Source organism: Rousettus aegyptiacus, unplaced genomic scaffold (genome assembly GCF_014176215.1).
Source record: "Rousettus aegyptiacus isolate mRouAeg1 unplaced genomic scaffold, mRouAeg1.p scaffold_m13_p_8, whole genome shotgun sequence".
Taxonomy (NCBI): domain Eukaryota; kingdom Metazoa; phylum Chordata; class Mammalia; order Chiroptera; family Pteropodidae; genus Rousettus; species Rousettus aegyptiacus.
The window spans coordinates 36,029,988-36,052,153 of NW_023416311.1; the positions used below are offsets into that span (position 1 = coordinate 36,029,988).

General features: G+C 36.0%; 1 protein-coding gene across 5 annotated transcripts in view; it reads right to left on the reverse strand.

The window, feature by feature from the left end:
- The window catches only part of LOC107511145 (zinc finger protein 474), a 92,705-nt gene extending 77,410 nt beyond the window's left edge, over window positions 1-15,295 (reverse strand). For 2 of the 5 annotated variants that reach the window (XM_036225830.1, XM_016145301.2), the window contains exons 1-3: window positions 14,885-15,293; window positions 14,464-14,576; window positions 5,157-5,233 (exon numbers count right to left, since the gene is read on the reverse strand). The gene's annotated coding sequence lies outside the window, so the exon portion shown is untranslated. Of the gene's footprint in view, window positions 1-2,357; window positions 2,435-5,103; window positions 5,234-14,463; window positions 14,577-14,884 lie in introns of all 5 variants that reach the window. The other 3 variants (XM_036225832.1, XM_036225831.1, XM_016145300.2) reach the window with 3 other exon arrangements.
- Between the last annotated feature and the right edge of the window lie 6,871 nt (window positions 15,296-22,166).

The window sequence follows — 22,166 nt, forward strand, 5'->3', positions numbered from 1 at the left end:
TACCTTTTGGTATTTTTATTATTCACTTTGTCGGTTCCCCTTTAGTTCAATCAGTTTCTCAGGGAGCTTTTATTGCTATTTCTTGGATCAGAACAAGGAATGACTTTGGGCAGGTGTGTATCCAGATAGAGACAACAAGGGTTCAAGAAGGCAGGGGCTACTTTGCCTGGGTAAAATATATGTAATGGGAATTGAAGAAATACTACTTAATGTGTTTTATTGCACAGTAATTCAGTTTTCTCTTTCCGCTATTGCCCTTCAGCAATTAAAATGCAAGACCCAGAGATGAATTATCCCAGGGAAGGGGTAGTAGACAGATAATCCCCAGATCAAAATTGCCATTGCTCAAATTTAAGTCTAAAAGCACTCATTTGAATCCTTTGTGAAATAATAGCATTAAATACAGATCTTGTCGAAACAAAAATTTTAAAGTAAATTCATTTCCCTTTATATATCAAGAACAAAACATGAGGGCCAGAGCATATTTATTGTAAGCCATAGAAAAAAAGGAATAAAGATATAATGTAAGGGAGGACTCCATCCTATAGAGATAAGGAAAGATTCTTCTAAATTGTTGTGGAGAGGAGTCGAGACTGGTGAGACTCGGGCAAGTAGTCATATGTAAGTATTTTAGCTTTTCTTTCAGGGTCAGTTTCCCTGGGGTTAGAGGAGAATAGATATTAAGGTTAAGGGATGATTTAAGAACACTGGAGCTAGTAGCTTATGTCTACAAAATTGGTCAGAGAGACTACATTCCTTAGCAAAACTCCAGATCCATTTTGGTGTTGGGGCAGAATAGCAACGGCTGAGGGAGAAGTCTTGAGCTGTCTCACAAAATCCTGCACCATGCAGTGAGGTGTGCATAAAGCAGGCAAAGGTTCTGGAGCTTCCTAGTGAGGCACTCATGTACCGGACTAGCAGTATAGCAGACCAAAGAGGCCTATGGCACAGGGGTCATTGTACAGAAATGCAGTGGTTAAATCCATGATTGTTGACCTATAAATGCTAGCACAACACCATAGCACCAGTTCAGACAAGACCAGCCACAACTCAGGAGACCCAGCACAACTCTACCAGGAATAAGGCAAGAAGAGGGAATCTCTGCAAAGGCTAGTGAGAAAGAGAATGCCTTTTCCCAATGCTCCAAGGCTGCATTAGCATTTCCTTACACCCAGATGCCAGTGTGAGCCAAAAGAGAGTAAAAATTTCGAAAGTGAAAACTAACTCTGATAAGAAATTTGAATTTTAAGAGAATAACTTGCCTTTAATTGGCAAGTGCAATTATTTTTCTGCCATCAGCAGGAATAGAGTTTCCAATGCAAGATGAGAGTTTTAAAGAACAAAGAAACTACTTTTTTTTTCTTTGTTTTTTTCTGCAGATTTGAACCTTGGTGTTACTTTTCAACCCCTCTTTTCATTATATAATACATTCCTATATGTTAGCAGTCATCCCCCTGGCAGCATTCTATAGGGAGGGCCTGGTTCCTCAGGGTAATGTCGATGCCTCCAATCTCCCAGGAGCCAGAACCCGGGGCACGGGGGCTACTCTCCTCTCTGAGCAAGGATACTCTTCACCTTCTCACACTTTCTCTCACAGAGGGAGGACAAGAGAATTACTCTTACTCTGACTCCTCAAAGATGAATATGTACATGACAGAGACACACAAGGAAAGTTTATACAAGTCTCTTATTCCATTCTATTAGTCTTAGAAATAGTTTTATAAAGAATTATTAATGAAAATAGAATTCATACTTAATTTTGAACTAGTAGATTCTAACTGTCACATACAGTAGATATCCTGATGCAATCTGGATAGTTGGTCATTAATCAAAAATTTGGTTAAATACTTACTCTTAAAAAACTACATTACCTTTAACTTTTTAATTTCAGCTTAAAAATACATATTTATTCACCATTGTGTAAATGAATGCACATTTATTCACAATATTTTGATGTACACCTAACAGTCAAATGATTAAATACATGTTGGTACTTTTTAAAAAATAACTTCATCATTCATTATTATAATTTTCATTTCTTTAGGGTGGAGTAAGATTTTGAAGATTCTGTAAAGAAATATGAGTGTAAAATCCTTGTAGAGTAAAATTATTCTCCCTTCTCCTAATTTTTTATAGTAATTGTCCGCATGTAATTGAATAGCAAGTTTTAGTGACGTCTCTGTTAAGTCTTAAAAACTTTTACCTTAATATTCATAGAAACAACAACTATTTTCCCTTTTTTCCCTTATATTTCATTAATTCATGTAATAATGTACACACTTAATGTTGTAAGTACAACTAGCATAAATAGGTTTGGGAACAAATACAACTGTTATAAGAGTAAACATATGCCTCACCCGGTAGGAGCTTGGCAGGCTGGAGAACAGCCCGATGGCCACAAACATCCAGCAAGCTGTGGGTACCAACCAGTGTGCTTTACAGAGAAGAATGGGAAATACTGGTTTATATGGCAAATTGATGAAGTACTCATAGGTTAATAGAGTTTCTAACAAAACCATTCCCAGTAAACTCATATTGTACTACACAAGCAATTTTTTTTTGCAGTGTCCGCCAGTGGCATCTTTAATCAACAAAGTCAACTCTGTTTTCATGTACTTGCTCTGCAGTGTTCAGCACAGGCACTCTGTTCAATCCTACTTTGACTTTTTATTACTGTCTTTATCATCTATTTCCCACCTGGTCTTCTCATTTTAAAATAATAAGTAAGGTCTCTTTCTTTTAAGCACACAGGGAGCCCTTAACCAGGCTTTCTGGTTACCTCCATCCTGCTTTTGTAGGACTATACCTTTTTTTCCACCTTTTATCTACTCCTTGGATCAGTTCCAAACCATCTTCTAAACCTGAGCAGTTTTTCAAAATGTTTAACAATCAATAAAGCAGGAGAATCTATCAGTCGGATTGCGGGATGCCTAATGTTAGAACTGGGTCATCCAGGCTGTCTGCTGTGCTAAATTTTAACCTCTTAGGTTTGGTATCATGGAGAGACCCAGATAGCCTATGCAGTAAGAACACAGTCAGGAGGCTTAAAACATATCTACAGCTATTTACCTGCAGATATCTTATTATTTTAGAAAGTACAGCCAAACCTGTGAATGCTGACAGAATATAAGCCAGAAAACTATGGAATTTCTCACAATTCTAAGGCATTTCACTGTGTGTATACACTGTGTGTATAGTAACATAACTCTCACAAATTGTTTCCACTGCCCAATTGTAATCTCAGGAGTTTTTTGTTTGTTTGTTTGTTTGTTTTTTTAAAGTCAATGTGGCTATTTTAATAGAGAAAAATAATTATTTTTAGGCTTTCCATCATATAAGTATTAGAATTTTACCCTGAAAGTAGTTCTAATGGGAAAATAGTCTTATTTTTGATGGAAACCTGTATTTTAAGTAAAAATGGTTTTATTAATGTTTCTATTACTAGCTTAGATCTAGTTGTAATTAATACATTTTAAATTCAGTGACACAATTCAGGGCAAGAAAAAAAAAGAAAAAGTAAGGAAAGCTTAAAAATATGTCTGTGCTTCAGTAGAGTTAACGCTGACCATACCAAAGGCGTAAGAATACTCCGTTTAGTGGGAAATAGCACCTCCAGCCGTGGTCCACTTTGTTTAGAAATACTAAGTTCATGACAATCACCCATCTTTACCAGAAAATTTTATTTTTTTCAGAAAAAAATGTATTTCTTCTCAAATATTTATAGATAATCGACATACCCTCATGAATCTGTTTTAAAGAATCCAGTGGAGGAGAGGTAGGGGCTACAAGGTCCTGTTGGATAACTGCTGACGCTGGGTGGTGGGTCCCTGGCGGCTCATTATGGTATTCGCTTTGCTTTTATTTACATTTGAAATTTTCCATAATAAAAGCCCTTTTTTTTTTTTCTCTTCCAGTTAGGCATATTATACTTAGGTTTCTAATTCAGTTTTTTAAAAATAGAAATGAAAAGATCATTGGAACAGTATGCATCTAATTTAAATAAAACCAATTTTAAAATAATAAGCCCTTTTGTATAACCATTCCCATCATTACTTGTAATTTACACATGGTAGTCATTTTTAAGAAAAAATTCTTAGGCTCATCATCACAGAGTTAACAAATTTAAATAAAAAAGTAAATAAATAGCTACATAAGCAAAATCTTAGAGCAGGAAGTAGATATTTATCAAATCTATGCTGGATTTTAGCTATTTTCTTGTTTGAAAGAGTAAGGCATATAGCATGCCTTATTAAAATTTTGCTTTCCTATTGACTATTTTAAAATTGATTTCTATAAATAGCTCATCATCAAACCGAGATAACTCAATAAGATATTAATTAACATATAAAGAAGGTAAAATATTAATTGTAGAATAGTGCAGTACAAAAATATTTACACCTTGGTGGGGAGGCTATTGTTAGGTCTGGGATTTTATTTTAACCTACTTACACGCTAATAAATTAGCCCGCTGTCATTTCGTGAGTGGTGGCTAAACACCCACGACTCCTGAGTCTGAATTGCAGGACTGTGACTCACGGCACAACAAGTGCATGATCATCAGCGTATTGACACTGGTTCTCTCTGTCCCTAAGTCCCACCAGCATGACCCAATATGCTCAGATGAATTCCATGCACAGAGTGAGCTGCACCACAGCTACAGAACACTGAACGTGGGGAACTCACTGCTTTTTAAACAAATAGTAAGCAAGCCTGTTCTTGATCTGAGGGAATACGTTTACCTCATCCTCTAAAGAAGGAATCGAAAGTTTAAGTGTATGCTAGACTAGAAACTGTACCTGGAGACAGCTGCAGTCATTCTCAACTCCGATATACTAAACTCTGTGATTGAAAATTGTGTTTTCCTATCGAAGTCATGAGGCATGAGAGTTCCTAACTCAATCAGTTTTTAAACAGGCTCATGAAAACATCATTTTTCAGTAATAAATTTCACATACTTTCTGCTCCTGAGACCCCCCATTCTACCTGATGCCAAAAACTTAAGGTGCAATTAGTAAAATTCAGTGATTTCACACTTATTTAGGTTTAACACAGTCATATCGGAGTGCCACCCTTTCCCTGGGCTTTGATGCTCCTGGGGCTTACACGAATGCTGCGGTGGTGTGAATGAGCACGAGGAGAGGAAGATGTTCACTCACTGATATGCTGAGGTCTTAGCTGGCTTCCTCTTCCGCACATCACCCCTGTCTCGTACAAATAGGGTCATATGCCGGATCTCCATGGATAGGTGGTGAGGTTACAAGAAAAAGAGAAGAGCACAGCAGTTAACAAACAAAAATATTATCCCACCATACAAGGCCAATCGAATGTTGCTTGATACTCAAAAGTGCTAGGGTGAAGGAGGGAAATAAGACTCCAACTCTTGTAAAGTTAAAAGTCACTTATCTTCAGATTTCTTTCCTCATATAGGAAGCCTAGCAGGCAGTACACGTGCAGTTGCATATATTATGTTCATAGCAAAGCAGAAACTAGAAAGAATAAGCTCCTGAACATTACTCCAAGTGACCAGAAGAGGGCATCTAGCACAAATGAATGAAATATGCCAACATAAGGTTCTAAAGATTTCTCTTGGACTCTACTATCTGTACTTTATAAATCAATTTATTTTATGTGTCCACTGAAAAATTCTTTTGATCCAAGGATAACTGCGATTACACATTCTTTTGGATGACAGTCTTGTATTATATAATATCCCAGGTGGCTGAGATACTCATTTTCCCATGCAGGACACAAGAACAAGTCCATACGAATATAATTTCAGAGGGAAAAATTTATTTTTATAGATAGCTTCTCAAAATGCACGCTTCAGAGGAATTAAAATGTGTGTAAGCAATTGTTCAGAAGAGGAAACACTCATATATTTATTGAAAGCTTCTTGTGAGAAAAAGACTTCTGATTTGTTTTCTTTCCTCCATTTCTTACACAAGTATGTGGTTTGGTTCAAATTGTAAACTCAAAGAATTCAAGATCAAAGAATTCAGGTTCAAAGAATTCATTTCTGAGCACACTAAAACAGAAGAAAGAATATTATTCTATCATCAGACAAAATGGGTCACTATATTTCCCAGAAAAAAAACCATGAAACTTGAATTCTATGTATTTCCTTTCAGGCCTAGCATAGACATAAACAACAATAAATTGGCCAACCATATTCTTCAGGCATATAATTTTCTTTCTTCCCAAAGTGGCCACTCCCTGGGAAAATACAAATAAGTTCTAATTTCAAAGCTCTTCAACACAAAAAGAAAGTAGGCCACCTTAACCAGAGCACAAAATAACCTTTTCCAAGAGGACTTGAATGAGCAGCTCATTATCCAAGGAAAAAATACATACCAAGATTTTTTTACTACTTTATTTTGTTTCATTTTTAAATACTTTTTATAGCCATGAGAAAAACATATTGATGAATGGATTTTTCCAAAATAAAACTATTATGTCTTAATTTTAGCCTGAAAGTGGCTCCCATTTCCAGTATTTTAGAAATAATAACATCGTGGCAGAGTGTGGCTGAGAGACTGGCTTGGGGGGCACAAAATGCGTTCAACTTTGGGGTAATCTTACCATCCACAAGAAACTGATTTTATACTACAGAGTCACCTACAAATTCCGAACTGTTTCTGTCCCATTAGATATAAGAAAATCCCTATAAATCAAGGAGATTATGGTTTAATTTACATTATAGTAATAGTTACAAGCTTTCAGAAACCTAATTATTGTCCAATGAAAGGAAGTACATTTGCTCTAGGCTGACAGTTCACGTTCCATGTTAATTATAATAAACAATAGCATTATTGAGTGATTGCTATGTGCCATTATCCTCTCAGCTACCTTCAAGACAGTTTTTGTTGTTATCCCCATCCTATAGAAGAAAAGACAGAGGGGGCTCAGAGATGTTCAGTAACTATCCTTAAGTGCACAGCAATTAGTGGAAGAAGTAGAATTGGTACTATCTGTGTCTGACTCTTAAACCTTGCTGTCTGTCTCCACTATGCCTCACTTCTCCTTAATTGCATAAATTAACTTACCAAATTGAAGCACAAATACCATTTTCTCTTAATAGTAACAGTGATTACTTATTTAATTTTCTAATTTTCAATTTAAGGCAGAAAGGGGTTAAAAAGCAAATAAATTTTTTATTGCACCTGATAAGAATCTGGAAAGTATTATGAATTACTATAAAAAGTACACTTGATTTACTAGGCTGAGTGTACAATACTACATATATTTTTCTAAGATATCTTGTTATTAATCAACATAGAGGCATTTTGTCTATCTATTTATTCGAGTTTAAATCCAGGTAAAAATCTTGTTTTTAGATATAACTCTTAATGACCTAATAGCCAAGTTCTTGAAACAACAACATATCTGTGATAAAATACAAATTTCAGGAGTTTCAAGTAGATTCTCTCAAAAATCTGTACTTATACTCAGAGGCCCACAATTTTTTAAAAATTGCTTTCATGCACTTCAAGTTCAAACTAGGTGATGTGCTTTAAAAAAAATCTGGGGCTTATTTTTAAAAGATTAGGTACATAAAATCTCAGAAGGGCATAGAATCCTTTTAAATAGTTGCCATCTTCCTGAGAGTCACCACTGTCAAAACAACAGGAAAGGTTTTCCATGTGGTCACTGGCTACCTGAGCCATTCATTGGCAGGATCACTTAGGACCAGCTGAGTCTTTGGGAAAATACCCAGAAGATGAATAGACAGAAGGCAGAATTCTCGGGGCTCTCAGCCATCTCATACTAGCCCTTGCCTCTGGCTCCTTCCCTCTCTGACAGGTTGCAGTGGTGAGACCGTCAGCCTGATCCATGTATCTAAAAGGAATCTGTGTAGGTGGCTGATGTGCAGGTCAGAGTGTAGCGTGTCCAGGCAGATGCAAGGCCCAGGCTTTCCTTATTGGTCTCCCTACCCCTTGTGGACCTGGATGAAATCCTCATCTTCTAGCCAGGAGCTGGCCCAAGGGCTGCTTAGCTGGCGGGAATGGTGGGATCTTGCATTCCCTCTGACCAGTCATTCTCCTTACTCTCTTCAAATAAGCTACCTCAGTTCCTTAAGTAAGGGAGTCCCCACATTCTGTCCTGCTGTACCCACCCAGCTTGTTCTCTACACTGGGGTTGCCTCTGGGGCGGGTGCAAGGAGCTGGCTGTGGGGAGAGGCACCCTAGGAGGAACTAGCCCAGGTTCCAAGTTACCCGAGTGGCAGAATCCCCTTGTCCTTTCATCCTCCTTCCATCGCAGCCTGCTCACCTCTGAGGCCCCAACCACTGCCTCCAGCCTTCACCCTCTCCATCGGTCAGCATGGTAGAGTTGTTCCAGCATTTCCTCACTTACTGCTTGTGTGGCATTGGAAATCACTTTACCTGTCTGAGGCTGAGTTTCACATTTTATGCAATATATGAATTGACGTGTAACGTTATATAAGTTTAAGCTGTACAATATGCATCAAGTCAACATGCTGTAAGTCTTAAACTCACACGATGTTATATGTCACTTATATCTCAATAAAACAAACAAAAAAGATCTGATTCTGAGGAAACAGGTTGAAAGGCGCTTATAAATTACTGGACTGAGGGACACATGGCCGATAGAACTTTTAAGATATTATCTTTGAGAATCTTCTCTAAAAAGCAACATTGCACAGTCATTGAAATGGGAAGTTTTGTCATCTGTAAAAGAAAATAAAGTGGGATCCCAATCTCATTCTTTATACCAAAAAGAATACCATATTTTTAAATACAACAGCAAAAAAAAAAAAACATAAACAAATTGAAAATAAAATTCTGCCTAGAATAACAGCACTATAAACAAAGAAGAATATTTGCAACACACAAGGAAAATTTAAAAAGCTTATTCCATTAATATATAATTAACTAACATAAATCAAATTGAAAAGACTAATAATCCACAAGACAAGGGATGTGAACACTTAACAAGACTGGAAATGGAAATTAATTTTATACTAAAAAAATGCTCAAAATCACTCATAATAAAAGAAACACAAATTAAAAGTATATTAAAATAACTTTCCATTTATCAAGCTGATAAAGATCAACACTTTGAGTTGAGGAGAAAACAGGAAAATAGGTGCTATCATAGAGAGTTGATGGGCGTGCAAACGGAAATAATCCTTTTGGAAGGCAATTTGGCAGTGATGAACAAAAGCACATATACCCTTTTATTAGAAGATTCTAGTTCTAGGAATATAACCTGCATATATACTTGAATATGAGCTAAAAGCTGTATATACAAAGATATTCACTGCAGCATTTTTAAGAGTAGCAAAAGATTGGATAGAATTTAAGGATATATATGTAAGGCTACTTACATAAATAAACCTCTATAGAGATAATAAACACTGTGTAGATATTAGCAAAACCAACAAGGACATTATACTTGTACTGATATGTAATGGTTGCCAAGACAGGTAAATGGATATATTAAAAAAACAAAATAATCTTGATACTATATTTCTGTTTTTAGGATATTTATGTATAATTCGATACATATGTATATATGTATGTGTGTGTGTGTGTATACATATGTATACACACACACACATACATATATGGGATACACAAGAAATTGGTAACAGATACTCAGGTAAACTGGTATCTAAGTGATAGTGGTAAAAAGTGAAATTCACTTTTCACTATGTATCTTTTAAGTCTACCTTTTGAATTTTGTAGTATATGCTGATTTACTTTCTCTTTTAAAGTAGGGGCTTTGAGGTCAAGCAGCTCTGCATCGAGTCCCATTTCTACCACTGTAGGCAGATTACTTAACCTCTCATCTTTATATTAAGGAAATAACCCTAAGTGGAAAGCGTTTGCGATTTTTAAAAGGACTCATCTTAAACAACAGTAATGGTTGGCTTGCACTAGATTTCTCAGGCATTTTGATGATACACAGCATACTCGGGGCAATGGCTTCCTCGATGGCATGACAGTTGTAGTTTAGCTACCTAGCATCCCTTTCTCTTCTTCTGGCAATCAGATTGAATGAATACTCCTTCAGAGAACTACCAATTTCCCAGTCCTCAAACCATTTGTTTTGAGTGGACTATGCCTGGTGCTGGCAAGTGACGTGGAACTTAGACCTGGCCAATCAGAGCTTTGCATCTCCTGGTCATAAGAAGCAACAGTTTTGCAAAACCATCAACATACCATGAACAGTGCTGTTCTCGATTGCACTTTTTCCTGCCCAGACCCATATCAATATACATTGGCCACTGGTATAGAACATATTTCATCCTCTAGGTGGACCCCAACTTATAAGGAGTAGACTTCCAGCTAATGTCATAAGTGCTATCTTCAATAAGCCATTTCAATCTATGAGGCCAACTGCTTCTGTGCAATGAGGTACAGGGTACGATCTACAAATCTGGTGAGAATCAGCACATTTACTTCTTTTAGTAAAATTTTGCAGTGTTTTGAAGTGCAAAGTATTTCACTTTCAGGTGTGGCTTTGTAATTGGGGCCCTGTGGTATCTGGGATCAGATTTCATGTATGGGTCTGGAAAAAATGTTGTAAGTAGGATGGAACATGAGGCAAATTAGCATCCCCAGGTAAGGTGACTATAGCAGCAAATCTCACTACAGGTTTTTAAAGCAGAGAAAGACTACAACTTGGGGTAGCAGGGACTATTTTTGTTGTCATGAGAGGGTCAGTGGGTATAGTTTTGAGTTAAGCAGAATTTTCCAAATTTTCCTCCCAAGGATCACCTCTCTGCATCTCAGAATCTGATATTTTCTCAAGCAATACATTTTCACATAAGAAATCTGGCAAGTCTTTGAATTTGACCTGTATTGTAATTCAACAAGCCATAGACTCAGACTCAGTGATTTCTGGCTACCAACAGCTTCAAGAAAGAAGTTTTGTTTAGGACTTAAAATACCCTGGTTCTCTAACCATACTGTATGGACAATTTAAAGCCCTGAATTTCTCATTTCTCCTTTTAATTTCTTCAGTGTAGTTTGCAGCAGCCAGTTGACCTAATTATCAGGTCCTCATACTGTGTGATGGCCCTTATCACTCAGTCACTAAAGCCATGCTTTCTATAGGCACTCATACAGGTAATACAAGTTGTAGCTTAAGTACCTCTTTCATCACCAGTTGTCAGAGATTATTACTATTGCATCAATTAATGTTTAGTCGATGCTCACTTTCTTCGAATCTCAGCAGGTTAAATACCTAACCTACTGCCTCAAACACTATCATCAATCAGGATTCAGTCACAGATAAGAGAAAACACTGTTTAAGATGAAAGTAATTTAAATCAAGGGATTTGGTCCTTAAAAGATCACTGAAAAAGATGGAGACCTGAACTCTGGCTTCCAGAAATGATTTCAGAACAATTCTGTAACACTAGCCCACCACGGAAGTTGCTACGTTGACCACATTTACAAAGGTTGGGAATCTGGAAGCTGTCCCTGAAACTACTGGTCTGGGGACACTTACCCCTGAAATCCAGGGGTCTGGTAGGTGCAGCTGTCAGCTCCAGAGCCACTTGGCACCTTCTAGGTGCTGTACTACACCTCAGCACCGTAAAGCTACTAAACAACCCGGGGGCCTCTTCTGTAGGAGGAAATCACAGTTCCTGTGCAACTAAGCTTGCCAACAAAATCAGAAGAAACTGAAGAATTTCTGCCTTATGCTGTTTTCAAATGTTGTGCACCGCCATCTGATTGTAGACCTAATTCTTTATTTTATTTTATTTTATTTTATTTTATTTTATTTTATTTTATTTTATTTTATTTTATTTTATTTGCTTCAAGTATATAGTACATTGGTTAGACAATTATATAGTTTATAAAATGATCCCTCTAATTGCTCTTTCTCTCCTCTGGTTTTCCACCTAGCCATTACATTAATGCTAACTGCATTCCCTATGCCCTGCTCCTCATCCCTGTGACCATCAACTACTGATTTGTACTTCTTTAACCCTTCACCCTAATTCTTGAACCCTAGCTTCCGCGGTTTCTGTGAGGTGTAGATTTTAGTTTTCTCACCTCTGGGAAGTCACATGAGAGGACTACATCCCCCATAAAATCCCAAAGGAAATTCTAACAAGCTTGAAAAAAGTGACCTCATTTATTCTTGGATTTGTAATAAATGTGGTTCTTGGATGCTTCATATTTACAAAATGTTAATAAGCTGCATTCTGAGTTGAAAATCAGTGCAAGCACAATGTTTTTCCCAGCTAACTTCCAATGAGTTGGGCCTGTACTAGCTCTTGAGTTTCCTTTTCTATGTGGTTGGTCAACGGCTGAATTCTAAGGAAAGCAAATTAACTTCCAGGGATTGGTGAACTGAGAGGTTCTATAAATATCCCTTTACATAATGTTTAAGTTTATTTAAAGAAGTTTTGGGGTAAAGTTTCACATGTCTCACTGGAAGGGGTAAGGAAATATTTCAGATACTATAGATATTACAAAGCAGTTTTTTTGTTTGTTTTATCTGTTTCTTAGAAAATGTATAGATCTTTTTATTTGCATTAACCGATAAACAAGGCAAATTATATCCTGATTAGGTCATTTTCAAAAATAATAAATATTAAAGTGACTTATGTGCAAGGGAAAAATAGAATGGATGAGAGCCCAGCGGCACTCTGAAGACTCCACACAGCAGCAGAGCGGTTTGTGAATAGAGCTAGGTAGCTGTAAATTCTCAGATGAGCTCTGCACAAGTACATCTCATGGTTTAGTGTTTTTCAGGTATGTACTAGTCAAAGAGAAAAACTTTACACTTTTTAATTGTTTATGTTAATGGTTTGAGCTTTAAAAGCAAAAATAAATTGTGCACACCTATAGTCAATGGATCGAAATAAAAATGGGGAAGAAACTAAAGGTATTGTAATCACTTTCAGAACCTAATAAATGTGCAGCAGTGAAACGCTATTTAAAATTTAAAACTGTTATTACTTAATTGCTCTCTACATTTGGGCACATTCTAACTAATGCTTTGGAGATAAACCAGCCCATTTACAAATAAACTTTTTTAAAATTAACTTTTGCCCTCAGGGCACACCATTTGCAATTTATTTACTGACATTTACATTCTGCATTTTTATACATTTGTTCCACATATTGTCAACTTGGAAAGAACAACACGGAAATTCAATTTCAACTCAAATTCACTGAGAGATGACTGTGAAAGCCTGGGCCTGGACACTGTGACTGAGAACCATGCGTTCAGTGCCCTCACGTGAGCAGTGATGCTGTACCCTATTCTTATCATCGCCTCAGTTCCTCATAGCTTTGCAGTTTCCAATCCTCTTCCTAGCACGATCTGAGTGTGGTCTTTGTACTTATATATCCAAAAAAGTATAATTTCATAAATGAGTTATTATAATAGTATAAAAAACAAACGAAAAAACAAGAGGAATAAGGAAAAAGGAGCAAATAACAAGTTAAGAGAAAAGGGGACCCCATAGCATAAGTTAATGAAATTCAAAGTTCAGTTGGAAGAAAACATATCTGGTTTCTTAGATCTGCTGAGTGAATCCATCGATAAATCTCTTCTTTCAACATATGGGCTTGAACTAACTCACCAACTTTCCAACAGACTAATGTCTCCACCCAGCTACTCATTCCAGAGTTATAGTTATTTAGTCAAATGCCTTGGCCATTCTAAGAAATTCCACAAGTAACAATTACTGTACTTGGCAGGAAGCCTGGTAATACTCGGCTAGAACTTTATTATTTTGTTGATTTAAAAATACATTTCTAAAATATTTTCCAGATTTATTGTTACTTAGGAAAGTGTATTATCAAAATATAAAATAAAGAGCTAAAAGAAATAATTTAGCTAATAGATAATATTCTAAATCAGTATATTATTTAATTATAATCTAAATATAATTGAGTACCTGTCCCCAAATGGCCTACTCTCAAATAGTAAATAAAAGCAACTGGAATCTTTACTAAGTCTCTTGGTGGGGAAAATGCCTAAGAACAAATAGTGTATACTTAATACAAGTCATAGGATATAACATTCTTCTTCTTCTTCTTCTTCTTTTTTTTTTTTTTGGATAATTTTCTTGCTCCTTATCTCTTTACAATACTCAACTTGGTCCCTTAACATGGTCCTCCCACTGGCACCCTTTCTCTATCATCTTTCTCTTTCCAGAAGAGGCGCCCTCCTACAGTCCCTTACCAACAGCTCAGCTGTCTGCAGAGACTGTCTGTGCTGAATGTAGTCCTCTATCAAGTTTATTCTCACTCTGCGCTTTGACAGCTTTTCTCATAAGAATTATCCTAACACCCAAATTCTGCAAAGAAAATGAGATTCACGTGGTAAAAGTTTTTCTATCCTTAAAATAAAACAAAGAGGTGAGTGAAGCTATTGATATTTGTAAAGTAATTCTATCTTCTCTGTTACCCTCAGCCCCATTAGATCATATGTACCACTACCAAGAGAACGCCATGTGTTTGTAAAACTTACCACCATTACTCATCACACTCCAAATTGCTTTTCTTGTTCTTCATTTGGGCCAGACAGGCTTCCCACCAGGCACTCGGCAAAGTGTACCATGCATTTGTCCACTTAAGTCTCTCCTAGAAAATTGGGGAAGAAATATATCAGCAGTAGGGTTTAATGCCCAATGCATACTAAGGGTCCTTGTTTTCATGACATGAGGATGAAAGTAATTTCACAGAATGTTTTCTATTACACAGGCACTTGACCGTTGATGACCTACAGCAACACAACTGAGGCAGCACAGGACCAAGCCGAGCTACCAAAGAGTTGGGGAAGCAGAAGTGGCCCAGAAAAGAATTTCCTCCCATTCTGAGTGGTATAAAATGTAGGAAGTTGAGTAGCTAGAAAATCGCACTGGAGTTAAATTAGCATTAGTACTCCCTACCTTGCTTGGTGCTCCCCTGGCAAGAGAGGGGCTTCTCAGGGTCAGAAGCCTCACTTTAAAGCATCCTCCTTTAAGAATCTGAGTCAGCCTTACTTCATTCCCTTCTCCTCGAATCTTCTCCAGACCTGGGGTTTGGGCTCATTCATCTGCAGTGCTCCTGCAGGGCAGCTATATTTATCTTTTGGTCCACTTCAGCCATAGTGATTTAGCTTCATTAATCACAAAAGTACAGGGGGATTCTTGTATACTATAATGAATTTGGGACCTGCTTAATGTTCCCTCAAGTCTAAGATTTTTAGTAATTCTTTGTGATCAATAATTCCATCAGGAACTTGATCCGGTCAATTCTGAGCCTGTATCATTCTCAACTGCCTCCCTGAAAGTGACTAATTTCAGTGTTCTTCTATAGGAATGCAAAAGCAGAGTTTTTACCACCTCACAGTTATGAACTTGACATACGAATTCCAGCAACTCTCCATCCTGCCACATACTCATTCTAGAGCCGTGAGGAAGTCCACTATGGAAGGGAAAGTACTGTGTGGCTTTGAGCCCACTGGAACCATAAAGAACATTTTTCTGTCTCCAAGGAGGTCTACTAAAGCAGATTTAAGTCATTCACTAACCGCACCTAAAATTCCATTTCTTGAGTTCCTGGTGAGACATCTCCTTTGAATTTCTCAAATTCCTAGTGGCAAGTAGCCTATACCAGTAAATCCAGAAACTGACTTCAAGTCTCCTAGTAGAAGCCATGTTCTGAAGACATGAGGTTTTTGGAAGGGGTGTAGAGACATTAAACTAATAAGAACATGTCTACTATCATCTTCTTTTCTTTCAGGAATTATTTCAAGAAATTGAGAGTCTGTTGAAAATAGATTAAAAACCAAGCTCCTAGATCCCCTCCTACAATGTTGCACAAATCTAGTTCTACATTTAGACTATCCTGTCCCCAAAACTTGACATCTCCACATTTCATTTGCTTTTAGTATTATTCTAAAAACCACTGGAACTTGTTCTGGGGCCATTTCCTCCTTTATAACTATTCTCTTAATAGTCTGTCAGGCATGGGGTAAATGTTTAGTTCTAGCGATTATTATTATACACTAGGCTCAAAATTCCAAAAACTAGTCCCTAACGCGTAACTGAAATAGAAGCTAGGTTCCATACTAACTCTGAAGGATGTCAATTCAATAAATGACAGTTAATTATCCTAGTAGTCATTAAGCAATTAGAAATTTTACTCAGCCTCCAGGGAAAATGTCAAAATAGAGAACAAATACTTCAGACATAGCCAGTTTCTTTAAAAATCTCTTTAGACATCACACTCAGTCTCAATGTCTAGCCAATATGAAATAAACACTGAATATTTAAGACAGATCTCCATTCTCTTACAAAGTGATACCGCAGAGCCTCTCGGAAATTAAGCTGGGGTACTATAAAGATGATTAAGTGTAATGTAGTATATTGTAGCAGTATTTCATTTAGTGGTCCCTTAGTATCATAAGGAAAATGTATCATTTACTTTCAGAAATGATCCACTTGATAATATCCATTTACTTATAAGAAAATGAGTAAATTGTGTCAATTTGTTCTGATTCATCGCTTGTTTATATAACTGATTAGTACAGTAACTTCTGTTTGTTTACTTTTTTGTTCCTATAGCTAGTTGCAAGGAACATTTTTCTTTTTTGAAAGCAAGGCTTTAATGGAGACACTTAGAAGAAAGCCTATTTGATTGTGTACATAAGTGTCATCACAAACAAAGTCTGTTATAGTAATTTGTGGATTTCCTGTGGTTTGCTTGCAAGATTACTAAATGATCATTTAGCACTTCACATATGAAAATATCCCCATTTGGATTGCAGCTGGAGTTCCTCTTAGCTGGGGCCCTGCTATATCCCAGAACAAGTCACAGCATTTTGCGGAGCCCTATCTCAACACTTGTGCATGCATTCTGCCACATAAACTTTGTGATTTCATGTTAAGTAATCTTAAAGTATTTCTTCTCCTCATCTTATTGACAATTCACCATGCAGTCATTGTTGAGCTGCCCAAACACCATTCTTAACAAAGGGCAGCTCATAAAATATGAAGTCCTAAGAAGATGTGAATAACTGCTCAGTTAAATGAATTATTCAATTTTCAAATGATAATTTAAACAGGGTAATTTTAAAACTATTTAGTCTTCCATAAAACTGTTTTGTTTACAATTAAGGTACCCTTACCCTTTTTAAATTAAGAAGAATGTAGGTTTAGGTACATGTAAATGTGAGGGCTTGACTAAAGCCAGTTTGGTGTGGTCAAGTATTGGGCAAGATTCCTTATTCACCTCCGCCAAGACCCTGTCATTTTTGTGAGACTAAGGTTCCAATTGCTTCAGCCCAAGACCTCTCTGGAGCAGCCGCTCTGCTATTCTGGTTAAATTATGCCCATTTCTTTCGCAAGTGAGTAAATACTTAAGTTCCCATGCTGAGACAGCTGAAGTGACTTTTCATTTGGCACACTGATCCTGGGAGTGTAATACATGTTTGTTGAAACCATGCTGGGCTGGGACAAGTACTTTAATGATTACTACTTATTAACATGTATTGAGAACAGATATTGTACTTGGTCTGCACATAATACATAAAAGAAATCATCATTCCTACAGATGGAAATAAGCAGCTTAGATGAATTTGTTGAGGAAATTTATATCCTTATGGAAACATATTTCAGTTAGGAAGACAGACATTGAACATAATTACAAGTGAGGCCAGCTTTACAAAGAAGTGCAGTATACGATGTATGTACAAAAAGAAGGAGCTGACCTTGTCTTGGCATTAAGGGAAAGTGTCTGGAATAAAATGACTTTTGAACCGGAACTTGAAGAATGAGAAAAAGTTGGCTAGCAAATAAGTAAAAAGTGGTTCATGCAAAAAGTGGTTCAGGGCAAGGGCATGACAGTTTGGTCTGTAAATGTCAATGACTAGTAGCAGTTTAAAGGAGGTGAGGCTGTGGGGAGACGGGGGTGGTAGTGGCATAGACCCTGCAGAAGTAGGCAAGGGCAGGGTCTATCGGCTATAGTATGGATTTTCTATTTTACACTGAGAACAGTGAGATTCTCCTAAGTTGTTTTAATGACAAGAATGGCATGGTTAGATGCGTGTTAGTAAAACAAACAAACAAACAAAAACACCCTGGCTGGTGGGCATAAGAGAATGTGAGGAAATCGATGAGGAGGCTATTGCCTGAGAGACAACTGATGACTCAACAGGGAAATCTGAAACGAAGCAGAAATGTCCAAGAAAATAATGGAGGGTCAATGGACCTTATTTAGAAATGGATTAGATGTTACTAAGATAAAGAACAGTAAAGGAAAAATTTTGATGCAGAAAAGAATCAGTTATGGACCATCATATATTAAAAGTTTTGGAATAAATATATGTGTATTTATGCATTATTAACCGTTCATTTAAAAATTACTTCCTTCTTATCTACTATTAAGCAAAGAATATTTTAATGTGCACAAACACTACTCCTGCCTCTTCTTACACAACTCTTTTCTTATTGATTCTGTGATAAGTTAAAGTTACTTTAAAAGTAAATGAAATGCTTTAAACTTTCTTTTTATATTTTAACTTTTTATGAATCATAATTAATTATGGAGTATTCATATTTTAGATTAAATAGCAAGTGAATATATTTAGAAGTACCTGGTTATTTCTAATATAGTATGAGAAATAAATTACTCATGCTCTTTTCAATAGTTTTTTTATGGTCAAAATTATTTTCTCTAGTAAACTTATTCATTTACAGATAGAATAAAGTATGTATCATATATTAATACAGCTTAATATATCTGTATTAGTAAGCCCAGGTGAAAGTAGAAGAACCACTTGACTAACTCAAAAGATAGTGATATAATAGTAAGTGTATTATTTTAAGGCACAAAGTTTGAAATGATTTGCTATACAGCAGTAGTTAACTAATATGGTATTGTTTTCTCATAACATACATTCTAAAATTGTTGATTCAGAATCATTTCTAGAGTCTCTTGATCTTTTTCATTTTTTATTTATATATACCAGGACTCTTTTCTAGTTTATCATTCTCCTTCTTAAATCTTAACAAGAAGAGTTTTTAAGAGAATATAAAGACAAAATCAATTGTATTTTCATAAACTAGCAACACACATCAAGAAAATTAAGTTTAAATGTTTTCATTTATAATAACCTAAAATCATATAAAATACTTAGGAATAAATTTAACAGGAGATGCAAAGTTTCAATACTGAACACTATAAAACATTGCTAAAAAAATTAAAGAAGACCTAAATAAATAAAATGATACACCATGTTTATGGATTGGAAGATTCATATTGTTAAAGTATAAATTGTCCCCAAATTGATAGAGTCAATGTTGCCTCAATCATAATTCCAGCAGTTTTTTAGGTGAAAATAGACAGGCCATTTCCAAGTTGTATGTGGAAATGCAAAGTACCTAAAACAGTCGAAATATTTTTGGGAAAAAAGATAGAACTGGAGGACTTTCACTAGCTGATTTGAAGTCATAGCATAAGGCTATAATAATCAAGACTGTGGTACTGACACAAGTAAACAGATAAGTGAAAAAGAATAGGAAGTCCAGAAAGAGACCACCATATGTAACAAATTGATTTTTTACAAAGGTGCAAAGGGACATATTGGAAAAAGAATAACCTTTTTAGCAAATAGTGATGGACCAACTAGATATCCATGTGAAAACCAACCTCAATGCCTACATCATACTCTACCCAGAAGTATTTTTAAATGGATCATAGACCTAAACATAAAGCTGAAATTATAAAGGTTCTAGAAGAAAACGTGGAAGAAAACCTTGTGGACTTCGGTTAGAAAAAGATTTCTTAAGCAGGCTACATCAATATTAATGATATAAAAAAAAAATTGATAAAACTGATTTGTATCAAAATTACAAACTCCTATTATTCAAAAGATATTTTTAAAAATAAAAATGTGCTCTTCCTGGAAGTGGCCTCAGCTGACCTCTCAAAATGGTTCACTATTCACTTGACCCAGAAAACCCCACAAAATCATGCAAAGAGGTTCAAATTTTCCTGTTCACCTTAACAACACTTGTGAAACTGCCCAGGTCATCAAAGTATGCATATCCAAAAAGTGACCAAGTAATTGAAGGATGTCACTTCACAGAAAAAAGCATGTGCCATTCCATTGTTACAATGGTGGAGCTGGTAGGTGTGCCCAGGCCAAACGATGGGATTGGATGCAAGGTCGGTGGCCCAAAAAGAGTGCTGAATCTTTGCTGTACGTGTTTAAAAATGCAGAGTGATGCTGAACTTAACGGTTTCACTGTAGACTCTGGTCATCAAGCACATTCAGGTGAACAAAGGTCCCAAGATATAGTGTGGAACTTACAGAGCCAGTGCGCGGACGAACCTCTCCAAGAGCTCTGCCTGTTACCCTGAGGTGATTCTTACCGGAAAAGGGCAGATTGTTTCTAAACCAGAAGAGGAGGTTGCACAGAATATAAAGATATCCCAGAAGAAACTGAGGAAATAAAAACTTATGGCCTGGGAGTAAATTCAGCAACAACTAAATGCTAATAAAAGTAAAAACGGGAAAAAAAATTTAAAAAATAAATAAAAAGGTAAGTCCACAGAGAAAATATTTATAATATATATGTCTCATATAAATCTTGTATCCAGAATGCAGTAAAAAACACTGCTATATCTCAATGAGTATATTAAAAAATTAAAAATTGGGCAAAAGATTGATATAATTTCACAAATGTGTAGCACATGAAAGAAATGATCAAAATCATTAGTCATTAAGGAAATGCAAATTAAACAATAAAGAGATACCACTTCATATCCAATGGCTAAAACGGAAAAAGATTGCAATATCAGAGGTTGGCAAGGATGTGGAACGATGGGAACTCTATGCATGGCTGGTGTAAATGTAAAATAATACAACAATTCCTAAAATATTTTGATAGTTTCTTATAAAATTAAACATGTAACTATTTGAAAGGTGCAACAATTCTACCTCTAAGTATTTCCCAAAAAGAAATGAAAACTACATAATAGTATAATTTGTAGATGAATATTCATAGCAGCTTTATTCATAACAGTTCTAATCTGGAAAACAAATAAATAATGCTATGTTCATAGCATGAAATACTGCTCATTAAGAAAAATAAATGAACTGCTAATTGAGCGACAACATGGATGAATCTTACAGCCATGCTGAGCAAGAGACACAAAAGGGTATTTGCTATATAATTTCCATTTACTTGAAGTTCTAGAGAAGATAAAACTAATACAGGTAAAAAAAAACAAAAACAAACAGAACTGTGGTTTCCTGGGGAAGGGGTGGAGTGGGCTCATGGGAACTTCTAGAATGATGGAAATATTCTATAAAGGCAAATAAACTTGTTAAAAGTCATCACACCATACACTTGAAAGTTAAGCATCTTATTCTATATAAACTGTATCTTGAAAAAGTTTATTTATTTTTCAAAGAATCTTCCTGCATTAAATTACAAAATAGATATTTAAAAAGTAAAGATGTTCCTTTTTCCATATTTATAAAAAAAGCCTTTCTGCATGATTGTCTATATACTAATAGTCTGCTAACTTTTAAATTCTAATGTCCAAGTACCAAGCAGTAACAACAGTTACCACCTATTTAGTGTCTTATATAAGCTAGGTTCTCTGCCGTACGCTTACAAACATTTCATTCACACAACAACCCTGCAAGATAGGTCTTATCTTCATTTTTGGTTGAGAAATCCAAGTCTCGGAATAGTTAAATGATTTGTCTAAGAACACCCTGTTAGTAAATAGTAGAAGTAGCAGTTATCCAAGGACTATCTGTCTCCATCAACCATGTTCTTTCCACAACTTGTCACCTTCCAGTGAACTTGTATCTCGCACTTATCCCAAAGCCATTTACCCATGCGCACTAGGTAAACAGCCATTGCTAGTCTACTCACTTAATTGGCCTGGCCACAATCTTCTTGTCACGTAACCTTTAATGAGTCACTCATTTAATTGTCCCAAAAACTAAAACAGAGAAAGAAAATTAAAGAAACAAATACTTACCTTCTTTCAACTTCACATGGCAAGAGTTTAATATGGTGTTTATAACAAGATAGACCTGGATTCAAGATCTAGCTTTGCCAATTTTTAACAAAGCGTATTGCTTAATCTCTCTAAGCTTCCATTTCTTATCCATAAAATGAAATTATTAATAACCACCTCACAGGGTTATTGTGAGGATAAAATGAG